An 8,947-nucleotide genomic window follows, 5' to 3' on the forward strand; every position below is an offset into this window, starting at 1 on the left:
ACCGGAGCCGCCGCCCCGCCCGATGCCGCCGCCGCCGTTGACCGGTATAGAAACCACTCGGTTCGCCGGTTCATTTTTTCGGTTTTCAATTTAGATCGGCTTTATTATTAGGGTTAGGGTTTTTCTCGGGTTTTCCGATCGGATCTAGTTAGCGAGCATTCAGTCGAACGTCTTCCCTAGCGAACACGTTCATTCATTTGGATCTGTTAGCGAACGTTCGTTCATTAGTTTTTTCTTTTTATTTTATTTTCGGCCAGGGACCTATCCGCGATTATTTTATCATAGATTAGCCTCTGATCTTCAAACCCTCGTAACTTTTTAACCGTTCGTCCAAATCCAGTGAAACCAACGCCAAAATCTTCGTATCGAACCCCTCTTTCAGTTAGCCAACTTGAACATGGTTTTGAGAAATTAAAATTTGGTTTCAAGCAGATTTGTTTTTGAACATCTTTTGATCGCAGTTTCAGTTCCGTAGCTCCGATTCGATTGATTCTTTTTGCAAATCGTAGCACTTCAGTTGAACTTTTAGTTTGGACTTTCTCATCTGAGTTTTACCCTTGCATCTATGCTTGAGTTCTTATGTGTACTATTGTTTGTTTGTGATAGAATTTCCGGAGTGCGAAGCGTGCTACTACGAGTCACTAGGGTTTACAGATCGTCAGCAAGGCAAGTAACGCTTTGATCATATCCCTTTATTACCCAGTTTTTATGCATTAGTTTCAACCCTCAAACATTGCATGAGTAGGATTGTTAACTTGTGGGTATTGGGAAGTAGTAGTTGAGGTAGTACCTATTGCCCTTTTTATTCAAACCCTGGGAGTTACTTCTACGTTATGCTTATATTGCTATGCTATGCTCGTAGATGTGGATTGGTTTGAGTGATTCATGACAGTTGTGAGTATTATTATGAACCAAGGGTTTATTTAAGGTGGCTACTTTAACACACATCTGGGTGGATTGTTTGTGGGCACCTGGGGAATCCAGTGTTGTCCAAGGAGATCCCGGGGAATCCGTGAGATCATCCTATGGTTCGCCACCCAGGCTAAAGGGATCATAAGATTGTTCATGCCAGAAACTTCCGTGTGCAGCCACAAGCCATTATGGGCTCTGGCATAGTTGAGTATGCCGTATGACCTCTTTTAGTGGTAAATTAGCAGACGTAGGGGATGTAGGTGGTACGGTTTACCCGTCGAGAAGTTAATGCTTCTGAAACACTGTGTCTCGGTCATCCGTTTCTCAAACATCATGTAGTGCAAGAAATTCAACGCATGAGGTCGAGTCTTGTGGGGAAAAGTGCGGAAACCTCTGCAGAGCGTACAAACTAATCATGGTTAGCCGTGTCCCCGGTTATGGACATCTTGAGTATCTGGTTCTTGAATTATTGATGTGATCTCAACACTCTTAATAAATTTGTTGGGTTGTTAATTACTTTTTAATTGGGATTGAGATGGGGTTTCCATTCTCAATGTTTTCAACCAACTTTGTAGTTAAATAAATTATATTCCTTTGTAGTAGGGAAAAATTGGCTTTACGCAAAAATGATAGCCATAGAGCCTCCACCAGCCTTATATGCATATAGATATAGCTGTTATCTTGTTCATTCGCTCTACAGTGTTATTTTGCCAAAATATTCCATGTGCTGACCCGTTTCGGGCTGCAACGTATTATGTTGCAGATTTCTTAGATGAAGAGTATGGTGGGCTAGGTCGTTGTCGTGCACTCAGCTATGCCGTTGGAGTTGGTGGACTCATTTACCTTCGATGCTTCCGCAGTTATCTTATTTAGATGGCCTTAAGCCATATTATTGTAATAAGTTCTCTTTTGAGGCATTCAATGTAATAAGTGTGTGATTGCACTCTGTTATAAATCCTTCAAGTATTGTGTGTGTCAGCATTACCGATCCAGGGATGACACTTATGCACCCGTTTGAGGTCGGATCGCTACAATTTAAAAATCACATATTTTGAATTTGAAAGTAGGCAATCACTTATTTCATATCGAACCATGTTTATTACAAATATAGGTTCAACCAGGAATGCATAATTCGATGCACAGGTACATATACTGAAGAACTATAGAAGCACCAAGTAAAGAATGATAAACCATAGTTGTACTAAAGACTATAAAGAGAGAGCCGAAAGACATTCTGGTTGCTGGAGAAGGTGAAGTGGAATGCCTGATAACCCACAAGTATAGGGGATCGCAACAGTTTTCTAGGGTAGAGTATTCAACCCAAATTTATAGATTCGACACAAGCGGAGCCAAAGAATATTTGAAGGTATTAGCAGCTGAGTTGTCAATTCAACCACACCGGGAGATTAATAATCTGCAGCAAAGTGATCAGTAGCAAAGTAGTTTGATAGTTTTGATAATAGTGACAGCAGCAACGGTAGCCGTAATAGTGATAGCAGTAATTTGTAGCAAGTGTAACAGTGATGATAGCAATAGTAACGCAGCAAGATCAATATAAATAAATTTGTAGGCATTGGAGCGGTGACTTGTTGGATGATATTCGTCATGTAACAGTTATAACCTAGGGCAATACGACACTAGCTCCAGTTCATCGATATAAGGTAGGCATGTATTCCGTAAATAGTTACGTGCTTTATTAAAAGAACTTGCATGACATCTTTTGTCCTACCCTCCCGTGGCATCGGGGTCCATATTGGAAACTAAGGGATATTAAGGCCTCCTTTTAAAGAGAATCGGAACAAAGCATTAACACATAGTGAATACATGAACTCCTCAAACTACGGTCATCACCGGGAGTGGGCCGGTTATTGTCACTCCGGGGTTGCCGGATCATAACACGCAGTAGGTGACTATAACTTGCAAGATCGGATCTAAAACATGGACATAATGATGAATTCATAAACAGTTCAGATCTGAGTTCATGGCACCCGGGCCCAAAGTGACAAGCATTGAGCATAGCAATTCATAGCAACATCAATCTAAGAACATAGTGCATACTAGGGATCGGGCCCTAACAAAATTAACTCGATTACATGATGAATCTCATCCAACTCCTCACTGACTAGCGAGCCTACGAAGGAATTATTCACTCCTGGTGGGGAGCATCATGCAATTGGCGATGGGGATGGGTTGGTGATGACGAAGAACGAAGATCCCCCTCTCTGGAGCCCCAAGCGGACTCCAGATCTGCCCTCCCGAGGAAGAACAGGGCTTGGCAGTGGCTCCATCTCATGAAACGCGATAATTCTCTCCCTGATTTTTTTCTGGAATAATGTGAATTTATAGTATCAGGGGGTCGTCAGCGGGGCCACCAGGTGGGTACAACCCACCTGGGCGCGCTAGGAGAGGGGGCGCTCCCTGGTGGGTTGTGCCCACCCAGGGGCCCCTCTCTGGTGGTTCTTCGCTCCAAAAATTCTTATTATTGATATAAAAAATCCTCGCAAAGTTCCATTCCATTCTGAGAACTTTTATTTCTGCACAAAAACAACACCATGGTAGTTCTGCTAAAAACAGCGTCAGTCCGGGGTTAGTTTCATTCAAATCATGCAAATTAGAGTCCAAAACAAGAGGAAAAGCGTGAGAAAAAGTAGATACGTTGGAGACGTATCAACTCCCCCAAGCTTAAACCTTTGCTTGTCCTCAAGCAATTCAGTTGATAAACTGAAAGTGAGAAAGAAAAACTTTTACAAACTCTTTTGCTCTTGTTTGCATAAATAAGATTAAACAGCACCCTGGTTTTCAGCCAACATTATAACTAACCATGTCAACAATAACATTTAAAGATTATATTAACTCATATCAATGACATAATTAGCTAGCGAGCAATAATAAGATATCTCGAACAACAACATGTTGTCAAAACAACCATGATATAACATGACAATAATGGTATCTCGCTAGCCCTTTCTGAGACCGCAAAACATAAATGCAGAGCACCTCCAAAGTTCAAGCAGTGACTAAACATTGTAATTCATGGTAGAAAAGATCCAGTCATGATGCACCCAACATTAGCTATACACAATGCATAAATCATGACAGCTGTGCTCTACTCAGTTTTTGGCGCTTGTTTTTAAGAAGGTGATGACACAACATAAAAGTAAATAGAAAGTCCCTTCACAGAGGGAAGCAGTAATTTGCAGAGGTGCCAGAGCTCAATTTTTAAAACAGAGATAAATGATATTTTGAGACATGCACCCTTCTCATTCCTTCACAACCATCAGTAATCAACATCTTCCATGCTAAGCACGCTAGTGGCGGTCCCCAAGCAGAAAGTAAAGGTTTTGACTCCATTGGGAGTTTTTGTTTGATTATTCAAGAGATGAACTCTTTTTCATGTTTGCAATTTGGGACTGGGCATCCCTAATACCGCCCATTTCCTCGTGCGATGGCGAGTGAATAAACACTCGACCTGAGGATAACATGCTTAGCACGAAAGATATTGACCACCTCCTGTCATTCCATGAATGATACAGGCACACAAAAAGGATAATTTTTAGAAGTTTTTAGAGGTGGCACATGCAAATTTACTTAGGATGACAGGGTAATACCATATATAGGTAGGTATGGTGGACTCATCTGGAATAACTTTGGGTTCAAGGTTTTTGATGTACAAGCAGAATTCCCACTTAGTACAGGTGAAGGCTAGCAATTAAGACTGGGAAGTGGCCAGCTAGAGAGCAACAACGATCATAACCAGGCATTATGCATAAGTAACATTAGACACTAGCATGAGTAGGATATGAACACCATGAACATAAATATTATAGAGGCTATGTTGGTTTTGACTCAACTACATGCGTGAACATGTACCAAGTCAAGCCACTCGAACATTCAGAGGAGGATACCATATCATCATACTAAATCACAATCATTTTAACGCTATGTTGATATCCAAGATAAATCATTATCAACTTCCAGCTACTTATGCATGGCATGACAAACTATAATCTTTAATTGTCATTGCAAACATATTTAATCATAATGGGCTAAAGCCTAGATACTAGTGCAAGTTCATACCAGTTTCTCTTTGCCACGGACAGCTCATCGAATATCGTCATTATTGCCTTTCACTTGCACAACCGAATGATACGAAAATAATAATAGTGCAAGAGTGCCATGGACTAAGCTGGAATCTGCAAACATTTTATTCAACAGGAGAAAACAAGGTAAAATGTGCTCTAGTTCAACAGTTATTCATATGAGAGCCACTCAACATTTTCATCGTGGTCTTCTCCTCGGTAAGACTCGAATAAAAGGAAAAGAAATTCAGAGAAACACATTGAAATATTTTTGGAGTTTTTGGTTTTCTTGAACAAGCAAATAAAAGGGAAAAACAAAAATGAGAAAAACTATTTACACGGGAAAGCTCCCAACAAGCAAAAGAAGAACAAGGAAATCTTTTTGGGTTTCCTTTTTAGTGCTACTACTAAGCATGCATGGAAAGTAAATTACTACAACTAATTTTTTGGTTTTTCTAAAGTTTTTCAAACACACAAGAAGAACGCAAGAAAAATAAATCTAAGCATGGATGGTACAATGAAAAAGTGTGAACACCGACAAATAAAATGATATGTGAACATGAATATAATGTCGGTGAGAAACACGTACTCCCCCAAGCTTAGGCTTTTGGCCTAGCTTGGTAGTCGATCAATAGCCTGGAGGGTAGTAGTCGGCGTGGTAGCTCACGGAGGCTCTCGGGGCGGAGGCCTCAGCGCGCCATGCCGCCAACACTGCTGCGTTGTGAGCTCGGGCCTCGCTCGCAAGAACGAAGTATCTTTCCCTGCTTTATAGTCAAAAAGAGCAGCCGCAGGCAAATATGTGTCCACAACATGTGATTGGTTAAACATCAGATTATAAGTGAAGTTATTAGCCCTTCCCTTAAGAATCTTATGATCCTTTAAGGTCTCAAAATCTAAATATTGCGTGGGTAGGATAGGATCAAAGGGTAAAGGCGAAACACCCAGCCCTTGTGCTAGACGTGTGGCATAAATTCCACCATAGAACCAGCCACTTTTGGCGTTATGCTGAAGTCTACGTGCAACAATCGCTGCAAGGTTATAATCCTTTCACCTGTGAGAGCGGTATGAACGAGGCTCGAGTCTGGCACACAAAGTATGCTACAGTCTTGCTTGCCTACTATGCACTTCCCGTTAGATAAAGCAAAGTACTGAATTGCGGGAAAGTGAATGCTCTTTATTCTACCTTGCCTCCCCCCTATTTTCACCGTAGCAAAGGCTAGTCAAGAAAGACTCATACTTAGCCTTCACTGGTTCATCAAGCGAAGCCCAAAATGGAAGTTTGCAATGGTAAGAAAAGTTCTCTAGTGGGATAGTAAATGGTTCATCATAAAGCATAAACGACACCCTAGACTCACGTGGAAAATATTTAAATACTTCGATAAATGATTGAGTGAGAAGATGCGATGTTCACACCTATCTGAAAGGTAGGGACCGAGACCGGCATTGTGAACATATTGTTCAAATTCCTCCTTAATGCCCACTTGCATCATATACTCATCGCAAGGCCATAAGCAAGTTTTGGTAGTGGCATCTCGCGTGGAACTTTCACATGGTTCAACATAAGACCGGCGAGGAAAACTGTCACTAGAAGATGCCCCCGAGGATCGTCTCCTCGAAGAACTCCTTCCAAATAGGTTCATAATGTCCGCGTACAATTTTTCCTATGAACAAAAATATGAATTTTTAGTCCACAAAATTTTACCACCAAAACTTCACAAAACTAATAGCAATTACTCATAGGGATACATAGAGGCCATAGCGAGCATTCAAACTACTTAGAACACTAAAAATTGAACATGCAAGCACATCTACAGCAGCACCAAGAGTAGCTATTTATTCAAAGTATAAACCACTAAAACAAAAACTAATTGGACAAATGAAGGAGTCACATACCAAGCAACAAATCCCCGAAACAGTTTCGGAAATGGAGCTTTGAGCAAACAGATCAAAATCCGCGGTTTCGGGAGCAAGAACACGAGAGAGAGCTAGAGTGATTTTTTCCTGGAGGTAAGTGGCCGTGTGGGGGGAAGAGGTAAGTGAGGGGGCCCACATGGGGACCACAACCCCCCACGGCGCGCCAGGGGGTGCTAGCGCGCCCTATTGGGTTGGGCCCACCAGGTGCACCCCCCTCTGGTATTATTTGCACCAAAAATTCTTAAATATTCAGGAAAAAATCATATAAAATTTTCAGGGCATTCTGAGAACTTTTATTTTTGGGTCATTTTTTTTATTGCACGGGAAATTCAGAAAACAGACAAAGCATGGCATTTCATTTTATTTTACTAATAAAACAGAGAATAAAGAGTAGGGACAGAGAGTAGTGCTTACTAAATTCATCAACTTCATACCATTCAAAAATGATTCATTAATAAGGTTGATCAGGTCTTATTAACAACCACTTTCGATTAGCATGAAACCGAAGTACTTTCGTAAATCACTAAGTTACCTCAATGGGGATTTTTCAATAACATTAATACCATTCACTTGGAATTGTTTCTTTGGAAAGTGCACCGTATGCTCATTACCATTAATATGAAAAGTGACCTTGCTTTTATTGCAATCAATAACAGCCCCTACATTATTCAAGAAGGGTCTACCAAGGATAATCGACATGTTCTCGTCCTCGGGCATCTCAAGTATAACAAAGTCAGTCAAAATAGTAACATTAGCAACAACAACGGGCACATCCTCACAAATACAGATAGGTATGGCAGTTGACTTGTCAGCCATTTGCAAAGATATTTCAGTAGGTGTGAGTTTATTCAAGTCAAGTCTTTTATATAAAGATAAAGGCATAACACTAACACGGGCTCCTAAATCACACAAAGAAGTTTTCACATAATTCTTTTTGATAGAGCAAGGTATAGTTGGTATACCCGGATCTCCAAGTTTTTTAGGTACTCCATCTTTGAAACTATAATTAGCAAGCACAGTGGAGATTTCAGCTTCCGGTATTTTTCTCTTATTTGTGATGATGTCTTTCATATACTTTGCATAAGGAGGCATTTTCAAGATATCAGTCAAGCGAGTACGCAAAAAGAGTGGCCTCAACATTTCAGCAAAGCGTTCAAATTCTTTATCATCATTCTTTTTAGTTGACTTGGGTGGAAAAGGCATAGGTTTTTGAACCCACGGTTCTCTTTCTTTACCGTGTTTCCTAGCCACAAAGTCTCTTTTATCATATCTTTTATTCTTAGGTTGCCCAAGATCAACACGTGGTTCTATCTCAACATCATTATCTGGTTATTCTTCATTTGGTTGAGCATCTTCATGAACATCAGCATTATCTTTTTCATTATCACTAGGTCGATGTTCATTACCAGATTGAGTTTCAGCATCAGAGATAGAAGTTTAATTTTCATTATAAGGAGGTTTTTCTATTTCAGGTTCAATAGAAGCATGCAAAGTCCTATCATTTTTATTTTTCTTCTTAGAAGGACTAGGTGCACTAGTGTTGTTTCTTTGTGAATCTTGTATAATTCTTTTTGGGTGTCCCTTAGGATAAAGTGGTTCCTCAGTCATTTTACCTCCTCCAGTTGCAACTCTAACAGCAAAGTTATGCATATTACTATTCATTTCATCAAGTAATTCTCTTTGTGATTTAGCAACTTGTTCTAGTTGAGTTTGTACCATAGAGGCATGTTTTCCAACACCTCTAACATCATTTGAAATTCTAAATAACAAGTCACTCAAGCGAGCAATCATATCTGAATTGTATTTCAATTGTTTCATAACATTTGCATTGAAGTGATCTTGTTTTCTAATGTAGTTTTCAAACCCATAAAGGCATTGACTAGGATGCATATTGTGAGGATTATCATTTTCATTAAACTTCATAAGAGAATTTACCTCTACCACCTTAGGCAGTGGTTGTGTATTGAGCCCATGTATTTCTTTAATAGGAGGTAAATTTTTAACATCCTTAGCTTTAATACCTTTTTCCTTCATAGATTTGT

The sequence above is a fragment of the Triticum aestivum genome, chromosome 2D, assembly GCF_018294505.1.
Source record: "Triticum aestivum cultivar Chinese Spring chromosome 2D, IWGSC CS RefSeq v2.1, whole genome shotgun sequence".
NCBI lineage: Eukaryota > Viridiplantae > Streptophyta > Magnoliopsida > Poales > Poaceae > Triticum > Triticum aestivum.